The 12856-nt window shown below is 41.7% G+C and overlaps 1 protein-coding gene across 1 annotated transcript in view; it reads right to left on the bottom strand.

Annotated features, from left to right (window-relative positions):
• The window catches only part of RMDN2 (regulator of microtubule dynamics 2), a 54068-nt gene extending 48799 nt beyond the window's left edge, over positions 1-5269 (bottom strand). Inside the window, exons 1-3 of the mRNA XM_059841341.1 lie at positions 5110-5269; positions 1707-2073; positions 1174-1248 (exon numbers count right to left, since the gene is read on the bottom strand). The gene's annotated coding sequence lies outside the window, so the exon portion shown is untranslated. The remainder of the gene's footprint in view (positions 1-1173; positions 1249-1706; positions 2074-5109) is intronic.
• Between the last annotated feature and the right edge of the window lie 7587 nt (positions 5270-12856).

The following is a 12856-nucleotide window of genomic DNA, read 5'->3' as shown; positions in this document are numbered from 1 at the left end:
TCTCCACCCACTAGCTCCTGAACATGGAGCTTAATTTCAGCCAGTTGTGACAGAATATGTAAAGATCATAGAATTGTAGAATCATAGAGTGGTTTGGGTTGGAAGTCATGTTCATGATCATCAAATTCCAGCTGTCCTGTGATGGGCAGGGACACCTTTCACTAGAACAGGTTGCTCAGGCTGCATCCAACATGGCCTTGAACACTTCCAGGGATGGGGCATCCACAGCTTCCCCGGGCACCCTGTTTCCGTGCCTCACCACCCTCTGAGTGAAGAATTGCTTCCTAACATCTAATCTAAATCTCCCTTCTTTTGATCTAAACCTACTCGTCCTATCATTATTTGCCCAAGTAAAAATGCACTTTCCCTCTTTTTTGCAGACTCTTTGAAGTATTGAAAGACCACTCCACATAGTTTCAAGAAGGCCAGCACTTTGGAGTGGCAAGACCTTGTAAACATCCTGCCTTCCTCCACCCTCAGCCCCAGGCAGATGCACAGGAATGAACTCAGCACACCAGTGCTGCAACACTGACATACCTGCACAGGGCACCAGCCTTCTTACAGCACTATTTTTGTAAAACCAGGACAGGCAGTTTACTGGTCTTTTGGGAAATTTTGAACTTGGACAACATTTTTGTATCATTTTTGTGTCAGTGGAAAAGTTAGGACATTATTAAGTGATTGTGTTCAATGGGTCAGAGAGCCATTACACTAAGTAATTGATTCATTCTGTTTCCAGACAAGGTAAGCATAATCTACTGGTGGTTTCACTTCTGTATGGAAGGCATTTGTATTTTACAATCTTCATAATTTTCTTTAGCTGTAATTCTTCTGTCCATTTTCTTTCATGATATGCTTTTCTTTCTGAAATGCCCCTCCCTCCCCCACCCCCAAGAGATTAATCTGTTGCTTGTATCAGACACAGAAACCTTTAATGAGCTAGTAGCAGTTCATACTTATTACTTCAGCAGTTGTCATGTAGGTGTAAAGTCAAATATTGTTAATATGTCACCAGACATTGTGAAAGCTTAAATACCTTTGACCAGATTTGCAACCAGCCTGCCAGAAATCCTGTCTGGATATCAGAACAGTCAGAAATCACTGTTCTGTCAAGTTTGGTTAAATTCTTCTGATTTTTTTTTTTGTTGTTATAAAAATAAAGTTATATCTTACCTCAAAGGGAAGCACTCACTGTCAAACTTGTCAGTATTCTCTGCTGCTTTTGGCCTGAACAGTTGTCCAGTGCCCCTAATGAGAAATTAATCAATTGAAATTAAAAAGAAATGGGTAATAGCACACTGATCTTTTCTGTTTTCTTGAAATAAAGATATACTGCTTAGCACAATTCCCTGGGGAAATGAGGCTGCCTCTGCCTTTATGTCTCCATGCATGCATATGTAACTGTACCTCTCCCTCCTCCCCAGTATTTTTGAATCTTTGGCCAGTCTCAGTCAAATTCAACAGAGAAACTCTTAACAAATTTTGTTTAGTTGATCTTTTAAAGAATAAATTTCTGAATTAGAGTCATTGCTATGGGGAAGATTGCTTATCCCTTGGTGCAAAACTGAGAGTCCACATAGGAGAAAAGCATTTTGCAAGGACAGGAAAAGCTAAAGCAGAGCTCACATTTTATCAGATGTGAATGAACAGAACTACAAGTTATAACCTGATAGGAAACCTGGCTTCGTTAGTTCAACTGCACTCACAATCATCTGTTTGTGTATTTATTGTGTTGATAGGATCCAGTGCTGCAATTTCACCTAAGTACAAATGGTCACTGATGGCATGGCTTTTCAAACAGCAAAAGAAAAAATGTATGTACTGTTCCTGCTTCTTTGTGTCTTCGGGAATCTCAAGGACATTATCAAAATATATTTGGACAAACTCTGTTATTTTTTTTTAGGCCAAGGTAGATGATTCAGTTTCCTTGATGTAAGAGATGAGAGTTGGCAGCCCGAAAGAGTTTGCATATGTTGTGTTGACAACAATAGGAAAAAATAAGCAAGGCTACATCTGATGTAATTTCACAGCAGTGCCCGATTTCTTCACAAAGAGAAATTGTCCTTGGAGTGCCTGGGTAAAAAGAGGAAAAATATATGAACAGTCATAAAAAGAAAAATAATATGTGAGTATAAAAATATATTTTACATGTACATATGTAAATGTTCCTTGGGAGTTAAAACTCAAAAAGAATCAAAGTCTTTATAAAGATGTGTGTGTGCCCACACTGTATTCCACATCACCCACTGTATTTTCTTTTACTGAATGAAAAGTGTCCTTTTTTTCAGCTTCTCTATAAATATGCTATTTCAGAGCATACTGAAGTATTTTAAAGAGCTTTACTGTCTCCACCTGCAAATGGCAGCATGCCCCTTCCTGAACTCCAGTAAATATTGCCTGATGGCCCTAGGATTTCTACAATTTCACATTAAAAAAATCATCATCCAAGTGATGTGGTCTGTTCTTCCATCATTTCTGTCCCTCTTCTGTGTTACCTCTTCTGAGCTTATAAAAAAATTTCCTTTCTGATTTCAAGTTTCCATCTAGGCCACTAAGGCTTTGTGTACATTAGCAAGCGGTGGGGTCTGACAGGAGTGGGTCTCTGGGCCAAACAGCTGGTGCTGATGCCATGACATCTGTGCTGTGCCCTGGGTTAACTTTTGCCAACTCCAGCCTGATCACAGGGGTTGTGTGCCGGTTTGCGGCTGCAGTGCCTCTGCTGAGCTTCTGCAGTGGATATTCCCAAAGGGTAACCAGGTGTTCCATGCCTGGTACATGGTGAAGTAAAGCTTGCCAAGCTGGGACAATAGGGAGATTTGCCTGCAAGGTGCACACCTGACCCAACCCAAAGCATTACTGTCTACATACATGTTTACACTAGGAGAGTGTGATGTGGCTTCCACAACCATTCAGGACAGAGTGAATACAGCGGGAGTTCAGCTCCCCCCGGCAATTGCTGCGTGCTGGCAAAGGGGCTCCTCCTTCATCGTGGGAGCACTTTTGGACAATGACAATCAGTAAGTGCAGTTAAAAGCATGAGGAAAAGTGGTGAAACCGGGTGAGTTAAGGGGAAGCATAAACAAACACCTAACCACTTAAAAGAGTTTTGCTACATACAGTAACAAGATTATTACTGTATGCAATGCACCCACACATACATACTCACACAAATATACTTATGTACACAGCATTTTAGTTTTGCTGATGGTTTCAAGACACCTGATGTGCTTTTTCATAAGGAGATAGGTGTTAAAGTAAAATGTAAATGTAGATTTTATTCTTTTAATTGATGTCTGCAGCCCATCCTGGTGTTTAAGAAATTTTCCTTGTGATTCTGAGCAGCAGATTCCTAAAGAGTAAATAAAGCAGGTAGGCTTTCTGAGTTTTGGTGAGATGGGCTCACAAGTCCTTTGCTCATTCATAGTTACAGTGCTGCTATCTTGTGGGAAAAAAGGCAGCAGCAACTGCAACACTAATGATGGCCTTTTAAATGTTTCCAAGTTTCTTTCTAATTTAGAAAAATTGTGTGTGAATAATCCATTATGTTATATGGGGAAACATTATTCAGTGTGGTCCAGAATTTTCTCCTGCATTTCAGCAGAAGTAACAAAACCCCTCCCAGGACATTCTGAAATATAAGCAGTACTGCTGTTCCTGAAAACAGTGAAACTGTTTCTTCTATTGCCACTTCTCAAAGACACTATTTAAAGTTACTGCATGGCTGTGCAATGTGCAATTTCAAAAATCCATATCCAATGAAAAGATAAAAAAGTATCTCGGGCAACATTACAGTATTTCTATGAAACAGGCAGATTTTTGGCCAGAGTAGTTGTTTTAGCTGCATTTTCATTGGTATGCGCTTTGATAGTCAAACTGAAATACCAGGGTTTTTTTTTCTGAGAACAACAGAGTAGGATTCCAGAGCTAGGAAGAAATTATACTAATAACTGAAACATGTTTTTATTTGGTTTGTTTGTTTGTTTTCCAGTTTGCAAAAGCACATGGAAGTACAGATTTGTATGTCAACAGACACATAGAACTTTTGACAGACTTCTATTGCATACTGTTATAATCACTTTACCAAGTTACTAAGCAGCTTTTCAAGATCATCTGGTTACAGAAAAGAAATATTTTATATTTTACTCTATAGTCTTGTATTGTGAAAGCAGGACTTAAGCAACCAAAACACCTAGAAGAGTCAAATACAGCCCTGCCCTTTCAAAGGGCAAGAAAATAATTTCCAAAAGTATTATATTTAATATATACTGAAATATGGTTTATCTTCCAGTTGTGAAACAATCCTTTTTTTCACTTTCCTATATTTTAAAAAGCTTTTTTTTAAACTTTAAACACTTTTAAAGGAGTCTATAGATCTGTATTCCTCACACAACTATAGCTCCTACTGAGCAAGAAGTTTGAAATATGCATAAAATTTAGCACTACACCCTGAACAAATCTGATACTAATCAAGAGTTACTCTGAAGAGCCAAGAGCATGTAAGGCATCAAATGATGTAGATAAGGTATCCACTGCACTATTTTGCATCAGAACCTGATTGCAAAATACAGTAAGAATGCTGAAAAATGTACTTATTTTTTAACTTATGGCAGCGTTATCCCAAATTAAGGTGCAAATGGAATTTGTAAATGTGCAGAATAGGAAATCTGTTTCATCTCTGGGTACCATCTACTCATTTGTGTAGGGCTGCAAACCAATGTTGAGAAACAACATTTAAAAATTATTCTATGTTTTCACTAAAAACAATACCGTGTCAGTGTCATGAGGCAATTACACCTCTAGGCCGTGATGTTTGGAAAAGCTGTTGCAGGCTGGCAAGTGGAGGTCTGGAGGGCAAGGTGGGGCTGTGCACATCGAGCAACACCAGGTTAGGGAGCTCAGGGCAAAAGCCAGGTACTGGCTGCCTCCAAGGCCATGCCGGGATCAAGCGGCTCCCTATAACCAGCCTGGTTCCCTCCCAGCAGCAGAGCTTTTGCCGGGCTGGTTTAAGGCACACGTGGCCCACAGGATTTCCCCGAGGCCACACACCGTCCGCAGGACAGCACCTGCCTCACGGCCACACCGCCCCGCCCTTTGCCACCGTCCCCTCACCTCAAAGCGGCAACAGCCACCTCTTGCCGAGAGCTGGGGTTTGTCCAACCCCAAAGCCGCCTCTTGCCGAGGGCTGGGGTTTGTTCAATCCCAAAGCCACCTCCTGCCGAGGGCTGGGGTTTGTTCAATCCCAAAGCCACCTCCTGCCTAGGGGTGCTGCCACCGGAGCTCGGGGCGGGGCAGCCGGGCTCACACGCGGCGGGGGGAGGCCGGGAGAAGGGGTTCCCGTGCCAAAGCACACACCTGGCACAAAAGCAAGGCAGTCCGTGCCAGGCATGGGCAGGTACAGCCTGCAGACTCGAGCTGTCAGAGGAGCCGGGTTACACAACAGCCTGGCAACGGAGCGTGAGAAGCAGCGTGGCTGCCGGGTTTCGGAGGGGCCGTGAGGGGACGGTTTCCCCCGGGACAGCAGCGGACAGGAGCAACAGGTGCGGTGCGCCATACATGGCGTGCGTGCTTCTGGGGCAGGAGGGGCGCGGAGCCCACCACGTCCCCAAGCATGTCCCCACATACCGCAGGCTCTCGGAGACGCCCGGCAGCCACACGGGTCACTATCCCTGAGGGATTGCCACCCCGTCCTCCGCCTCTCCCGGGCGCCCTCGGACGCGGCCGCACCCAGCGGCACCACTGGGTGGCGCCCGAGCGCCGCGGCCGCCAGGGGCGGGTCGCTCTCCCGCCTTCGCTCCCTGTCTGTCTCCCAGAGGCCGGCGGCGCCCCTGGATACGGCCCTGGATACGAGGGAAGGAAGGAAACGTTCTGAAGCACGCCCATCCCCGGTGCTCCTCGCTTCTCCGTGTGCTTCGCGCTTGCACTTGGAGAGATCGGATGGCAGCGGCGTGCCACGGGTTCCTGCTGCCATCCAAAGCAGTACTTTTACATCCTTCCTCGTGCTGAATCCAGCATTCATTAGATAAATAGCCCAGCTCGCTGCCTTGGCTGAGAAAACCGCTGTTTTGTTGTCACTGTTCTGCCAGGTTGCTGGGTTGAATCAGCTCAAGGCAAAGCCCGTGGTAAGAAAAAAAGGCAGGAGCGTGTGGCCAGGAGCTGAAAGAGAAAAGTGACTGATTTGGCTCATCTTATGGAAGTGCATCGGTAATTGCAATTGTTGTAGGAGAAAGGGTGCAAGAGATACAAATTAAGAAAGGAAAGACAACACCTTGTATCCTGTACCTGTACCAGAGGCAGACTATCAGATTTCAGGACTAGTTAAAAGAGCAGCATATATTTGTAGTATATGCTCTTGTTTCTAGTGTAGATCTGAATGACAGTGCATTATCATGGTGTGATTCTGTGTAAGTTGTCCCTTAATAAGAAAAATTCAGCTCAGAGTAGTGTGTCTTTCGAGCCTGAAAAAACAAACAAAAAAAAACCAACCAACCAAAAAAAACCGTTAACTATAACAACCCAAAGAGAAATGGAAGCAGTAGAACAGATGCTCAGAAGTAGAATAACCACAAATGTAAAGTAAAGGTAGAAACAAAGAAGGTGGAGAAACTCTCTGTAAAATTTTGGATGCCAAGAGAGCTTGTTTCTGCAACAGAGATGGTCATGACCTGGATTCCTACCTCCCGAATTTACATGTGTCACCAGGGTACATAGCTATAGGTTTTCTGTAACTTCTCTGGGGAGAAATGCCCCTTGGAAAGGGAGCAACTCTTCAAGTTCAGTGTCAGTAGTTGTCCAACTGCTTCAGGCTGTAGACTTCAGTCTTGCTCTTTATGTGCCTAGGGTATACTGACCTCTGCCACTTGCAAGGCATCCTTGTCATGGAAATTATTTGAGGCACGTATTGGGTTGCGTTATATGGGAGGCCAGCCCATGTGATACTCATTATCTCTTTGGTAGTGAAAAGGGTGACTTTATTTACAACCTTGGCAAAATGTCCTGCAATCTATTTTGAACTGAAAACAGGAGGATGAGCAGAATATCACGAAGTTGTGGTGACTTCCCTGCTTATCTTGGCTGCCTTCTCCTCTAGAGTTGTACTGAACAGCAATCTGGTGCAGCAAACAAGCTTGGCCAGTATTTATAAACAAATATGGATTTCTCAATGCATTTTTTCTTATCTGCATCTTTCTTTCCTTTTTCTTTTTTTTCAATTCTTTAATTGCTCTGAAGCAATGGCCATCTTTATCTGTGATGGTTCTAAGACCACAATCACTGTTCAAATGTAATGCATAATAAAAATTAGTTCAAACTGAGCTAGAACACATCATCATTATAGGCACTTTAGTTAACCAGTCAAGTTACTACTTAACTCCTACTTCATTTACTAATATCTACTTCTAAATACAATGAGAAGGTATTGCACTAAGCAGATATTTTCATAATGTTTCATCATAATTTTCATCATGTTTCACTTTCTAATATACGGTAAAAGGTAGTACATGGAGCGTTATTATTTAAGAAAATAACGTAACTGATTTGTTGTATGAGCCAGCCAGTCACAGTTACACTTCTACAATATTACCCATCCAGAGCACTGTCCCAATTTATTTGAAGAGCCCAGCTTCAGTGGTGAGTTTTGGACCCTGCAATTTTTGTATACATCAGAGAGACATCATTGTCCAGCTTGGCTATTTCAGACAGGCAAGGTAACAAAATGCAAGTTATTTAACAGTTTGATTTGTAAAAAAGCATATCCTTCTTTATGCAAAAAAAAAAAAAAAATCCAGAAGAATTCACTTTCCTCTTAAATTCAAAGAATATTGACCAGGACTAGGAGTCTAATAAGAAGCAGAACTTTTTATCAGAGGACTGCAGTGCTGTACAAAAGCCTTTGAAGTCCCTGGCAAGGCACATGCAGTGTTTTGGCGGTCACACTAGAGTGAATATGCATACGTAATTCTGGAGGGAACATCTGACATTTCGGAAGTGCATTCGTGCTTGGATTGTGGCAGCCAGGACTGCAGACCTGCTGTCATGCCAGGGCTCCCAAGGCCCTGCACCTTCCCTGTGTGAGGCCCTCTGGGCCATTTTGGCTTCCTCATTTGGAGCAGCAGTAGCAGCACAGAGCAGACTGGCTGGAAATTTCTGACAGCAAATTTCTCCACTGGGAAAAAAAATAACTCAAACTGTAATTGACAGGTTTCTGAGTAGCACATTGGCTGTGAGAGGAGCCAGGCAGGATCCCAAGCTGCCTGCTTCCCCGCAAGCTTACTTGGCTTTCTCTATCAGCAGTTCACATGCTTTCTGCGATTCTTGACAGCTCAGCAGTGAAAGTGAGGGAACCTGTGAACCTGAGAGGTGGGAGTATGTTCAAGGTTCCATTGCCACTTTGGATGGGTAGTCTTTTCTAGAAATGTGGGAGACAAATTCCAGTTCTCCAGGGCTCTTTGCTCCAATGAAGCAGAGAGCAGTCCACCTCCTATTCCAGAGCATGTCAGGCAATGCCAACAGCCAAAAGACCATCCATCCATCTCCAGCCCAGAAGAAGCAGCAGGGATAAGGTGCTATAAGGAAATAAAGGCATCCTCTCTTCATTTTCTGAGATGCACTGGCAGAAGGGATCCATCGACTTTTAATCATTCAATCAGCTACATGGGACTACTGTGCTTTTCCACTCCTAGCACATAACAATTTCTGTGGGGATATAGTTAAGTGCATTTAACCTCCACCAGGGAGTGAGAGGGAGAAACAAGAGAGTGATTCATAGTTCCAAATTACTGTTCTCAGGCTGAGAAAGGCATTAGTGCGTTCTGGCTGCTAGCTCTGCTATCCTTGCGACCTGTTTGAAACTCCTCTTTAGAACTGCCAGGCATCTACAGGTAATTTCAGCAAGCAGTGAAATATAGCACGTATATTTCCTTTACCATAAACACAACACAACAGATTAGCCAGACAACCCAGAGGGATTCTGCTTCTCTTCAGCAGAGGTTTGAAACTGGTCTACAGGAAATTTAATTTAAGCACAGGAACACCCAGTCTCACGTAGCCTTCAGAACAGCTCAAACCCCTAAGTCTTTATTCAGACCCTGATTAAACAAACTGAAAAAGCATAAATCAAACTAACATCATGGCTTTCTGAATTCATATACCAAGTCTTGCTCAAGTAAACTATTCAGGGAAGTAAAAACTGGGCTTTAACTTTTGATTTGCTGTTTCAAATTAAATTCCTTACACCTGTAAATGAAGCATATGACCATTTTTTCTTCTCTTAACTTTGTCTTCATTTTTTCACAGTCATCTGTAATTTATTTTCCCAGTTAGAGGTATTTGTTGGAGAAAATAGAGCAGTACAGCCTTGTAAGATATCTGATCAAGAAGTGGAATTAAACTTGCCACAACTAAGCAATTTGACAGAAAATAGTGAAAACTGCATAAATCTATCAGTCATTCAATTTTATTTTGTGAGAAGATAGGTGAATTTTTTTTAAAATATGGCTTCAGTACACAGCAACAAAAGGTTATACTTGTATTTTCTTCTTTAAAAGCAAGTCCAAGCTTCTGGCTTAAGTCCAGCAGAAATTTTTCTTTGTCCATTAAGGCAATCTCCTACACAGTTTACCAGGGGAGGATGAAATTCCTCAAGCTGTGTTATAAACATTCATCAATGAAATCATGTTCCTAGTAACAAGAACAGCAGACAAAATTTAAGACAGCGCTACACTGAGTGTGCTTTACAGATGGAGACTATAGAATCGGGAGAGAACCAGCACAGCCAAAGACCAAGTAAACCACTGTGAAAAGATTAAACAAGACAATTTTCCATCACAGAGAGTTTTGAGGTTCAGGGAAAGTCGGAAAACCTGGTTCTGTCACTCCAAATATAAGACAAAGGAATATTTAGATGCCAAAGGAAATAGTCTGAGAAAGGATCTTTCTTGCTCTGTTGAAAAGTCTTGATCCTTCCCTGTAGCAGTACTTTACACAGACAACCTACAAGTAATTTAAAGCCGCACAGCCTGTAATTTCTTCTGGATGAACTTTTTGAGAATTCTGTGAAATGTTCCTATTGTTCCTCAGTCTTTGTATTGCTCAAGTTCATTCCTGTTGAATAAAATCTCTAGAGATGACAGCTGAAACGAGAGTTCTGTTGAGACCATGACACGCAACGGGCAGTATTAATTTTAACTTGGTAGTTCAGCATGGGACAGAAAACAGGCAGTGTTGACAGGAGTGCCTGCAAGCTGCTGCTCAGGGAGACTTTTTTATCAGTTCACCTTCCTGTCTTCCTTTTAAGCTGCAATTTACCCCCTCCTCTGCGGGCCTCCCTAATTAGTGCAGAGGATTTGTTTGTATATAGCCCTAATAAATCGTAATCACCTTCAATATAGCGCTTCCCCGGGCTCTGACCTTTTGCTCTCCAACCATGTCCATGCCAAGTTCTGGGTGGGAGCATTGGGCAAGGATTTCCTATGTACTGCCAGCACCAGCAACAGGGAACCCAGACTTCCCTTCCTCATTTAGGCCTGTGCTAAAGGCTACTGCCATTAATGAATTATTTCCTTTATGAAAGCATTTCGCAAAATTAGATAAGGATAAAGCCAGAAAGTGACCTAAAAAAATTACTGCAGAACATCTAAAGCATTTTAAAAGAAAATGAAAACTTCTCAGGGTCTTATATTTTGTGACAAAACCTATCCAACTCCATGAAAGGTATATTGTTCCAGAAAAATAATAATTTATAGGAGACTCTGGAAAGGTTTCTTAAAATGCTCATGTCAAGAGGTTGATGAGGTGGGATTTTCTGGACATACTGTGAGAATATTAGTACCAGCCTTTCTGCTGCTGCAAACTGTAACTGGCTTTCAAAGAGTTACATTTTTTGCAGTATTGCTCGCAGGTTTCTAGTGTGTGAGTCTAGTAAATCTGGGAGCCCCATCGGTCTGTAACTTATGCAGAAGGCTGCACTGAGTCCTGGCAAGTGCAAGCCTCTGGAATTTATCAGTGCAAGAGAAGGAAACATGCCAAACCATCTACCTGAACTGCTACTCCCTCAACACATTCCTCTGTGGTGTTTCTTGGCTGGCTGCTTGATCCCTCGGCTCTAGGACTGAAAAAACCCTAGTGCTTGAAGTTATATTTCTCACAGTCCTTTACATAATGTATGTAGCAAAAATAGAATCCTATGAAAGTTCCATTTTCCAAAACAAAAAAATCCTGAGAACTAATTGTCCTTTCTTAAAATCATTATTTATTTTTAGTTAATAGTCAAGAGTAGCAGATGGGTGCTCATGAATTAAGATTCAAATATATGAAAACCAGAAGCAGATTGTTAGATATTTAGGTTTTCAATTTTGTTTTGAGTAAGACATTGCAAAATTAAAACTTTGAGTAGGTTGACTTTTAAAACATTCATAATTAGAGAAAGGTTTTTAGACTAACACTACAAATCTAAACCTACAAATTTATCCTGGTCTGTCATAACCACATACAATTCTTTCTTCATTGTGGATGATTTGGTTAAAATCCCATCAACTGCATCCCCTTCTCTCCTCTCCAGGGGATGTCTATTTATATGGCTGTTTAAAGCAGATACACAACTGGTATGAAATTGAGGTCCTACAGAAACAGAGAAGCTTAGCACAGGAAAAGATCCAACATACAGGTAGAAAAGTATTATAGAGCTTACTTAATTTGTGTTTCCATATTTTACATATGTAGATGACTACAATCTTTGTACAGAGAGTAGAGAGGTTTCTGTGTTTGTCACAAGAAAACAGGGTGAGTTAGATGGAAATGAAAGTCATTCATGTCGGCCAATGGGAAAAAGCAGGACAGAATTCCTGGCAATGATGAAACTAATAGTTTTGTAAACTGTGGAGTATTTCAGATTCAAAGTGCATGGAATTGTTGCACATTTGTAATTCTTTTGGTGACTGTCACAAACATGGAAGGTTGTTTCCAACAGGAGTAGTGTTTAGTATGACTATTTCTTAGCTGTATGGTAGCTACTTAGTGAACAGCATGTTTCAGCAGGGTAGCAGTCTCAGCACAGTGGTTGCGTGCACAACACGCTGCTGTACCTATTACACACACCATACAAGCATCACTCAGCAAGGAGAGACAGGAATTTAGAAGTAGTTTTGCCAAATGTATTTGTGGGCTCTTTGTGTTTGTGTTGATGAGACAAACTAAAGCAAGGATTCCTATTACTGTTTAAGCAATGATTGCCCCTGGTAGCTTCTTCTACACCTCAGACTTACATCAAGATAGTCTCACGTATATAAAATTGAAGTTCTTTGTTGTTCTTTTCCATAAAGTAGATAGTCCTTCCAAATGTCCTATGTCCAAATGACCATAGTATGACATAACATTTGAGTCACAGTTCCCTATTTCATGGTGCTATGGGATGTCACAGAGTCCTTAGATTCATGTCCAAATGAAAAGAGTCCTTTCAGTGCCTTCAGCAAGCCTTGGATCTGACCTTAGCTTGCTTAGCACATTGTTTTGGGAAGTCATTTACTCTCCTAGACTTCACCCTCTCTTCATTCTGGAAAGCTTATTAATTTATAGGTCCTTAGGATCTCAGCTATTGTCTTAGTTAGATTTTGGAGTTTTTTGTTTGTTTGTTTTAGATCTTGGCGTTGGAATATGAGTTGTTCGTAGACTAAGATGACCCTCATGTTTATAGGCCTCTGGAGAAAATAGAATCACAAGTCTTTAATAAAATCTAATCAGCATTTTAAATAACTCACAGATATGAGAGTTTAACTAAACAGAGAAAATACCCTGGTGTCCCACCCCACAGGGTCTTATCATGGTCAGCTTGGCTCCTGTACTACAAAAACATCCTCAGTTCTTC

This window comes from Haemorhous mexicanus, chromosome 3 (genome assembly GCF_027477595.1).
Source record: "Haemorhous mexicanus isolate bHaeMex1 chromosome 3, bHaeMex1.pri, whole genome shotgun sequence".
Classification (NCBI taxonomy): domain Eukaryota; kingdom Metazoa; phylum Chordata; class Aves; order Passeriformes; family Fringillidae; genus Haemorhous; species Haemorhous mexicanus.
Note: the sequence above shows the minus strand (reverse complement) of the source record. Positions and strands in the feature narration are given on the sequence as shown.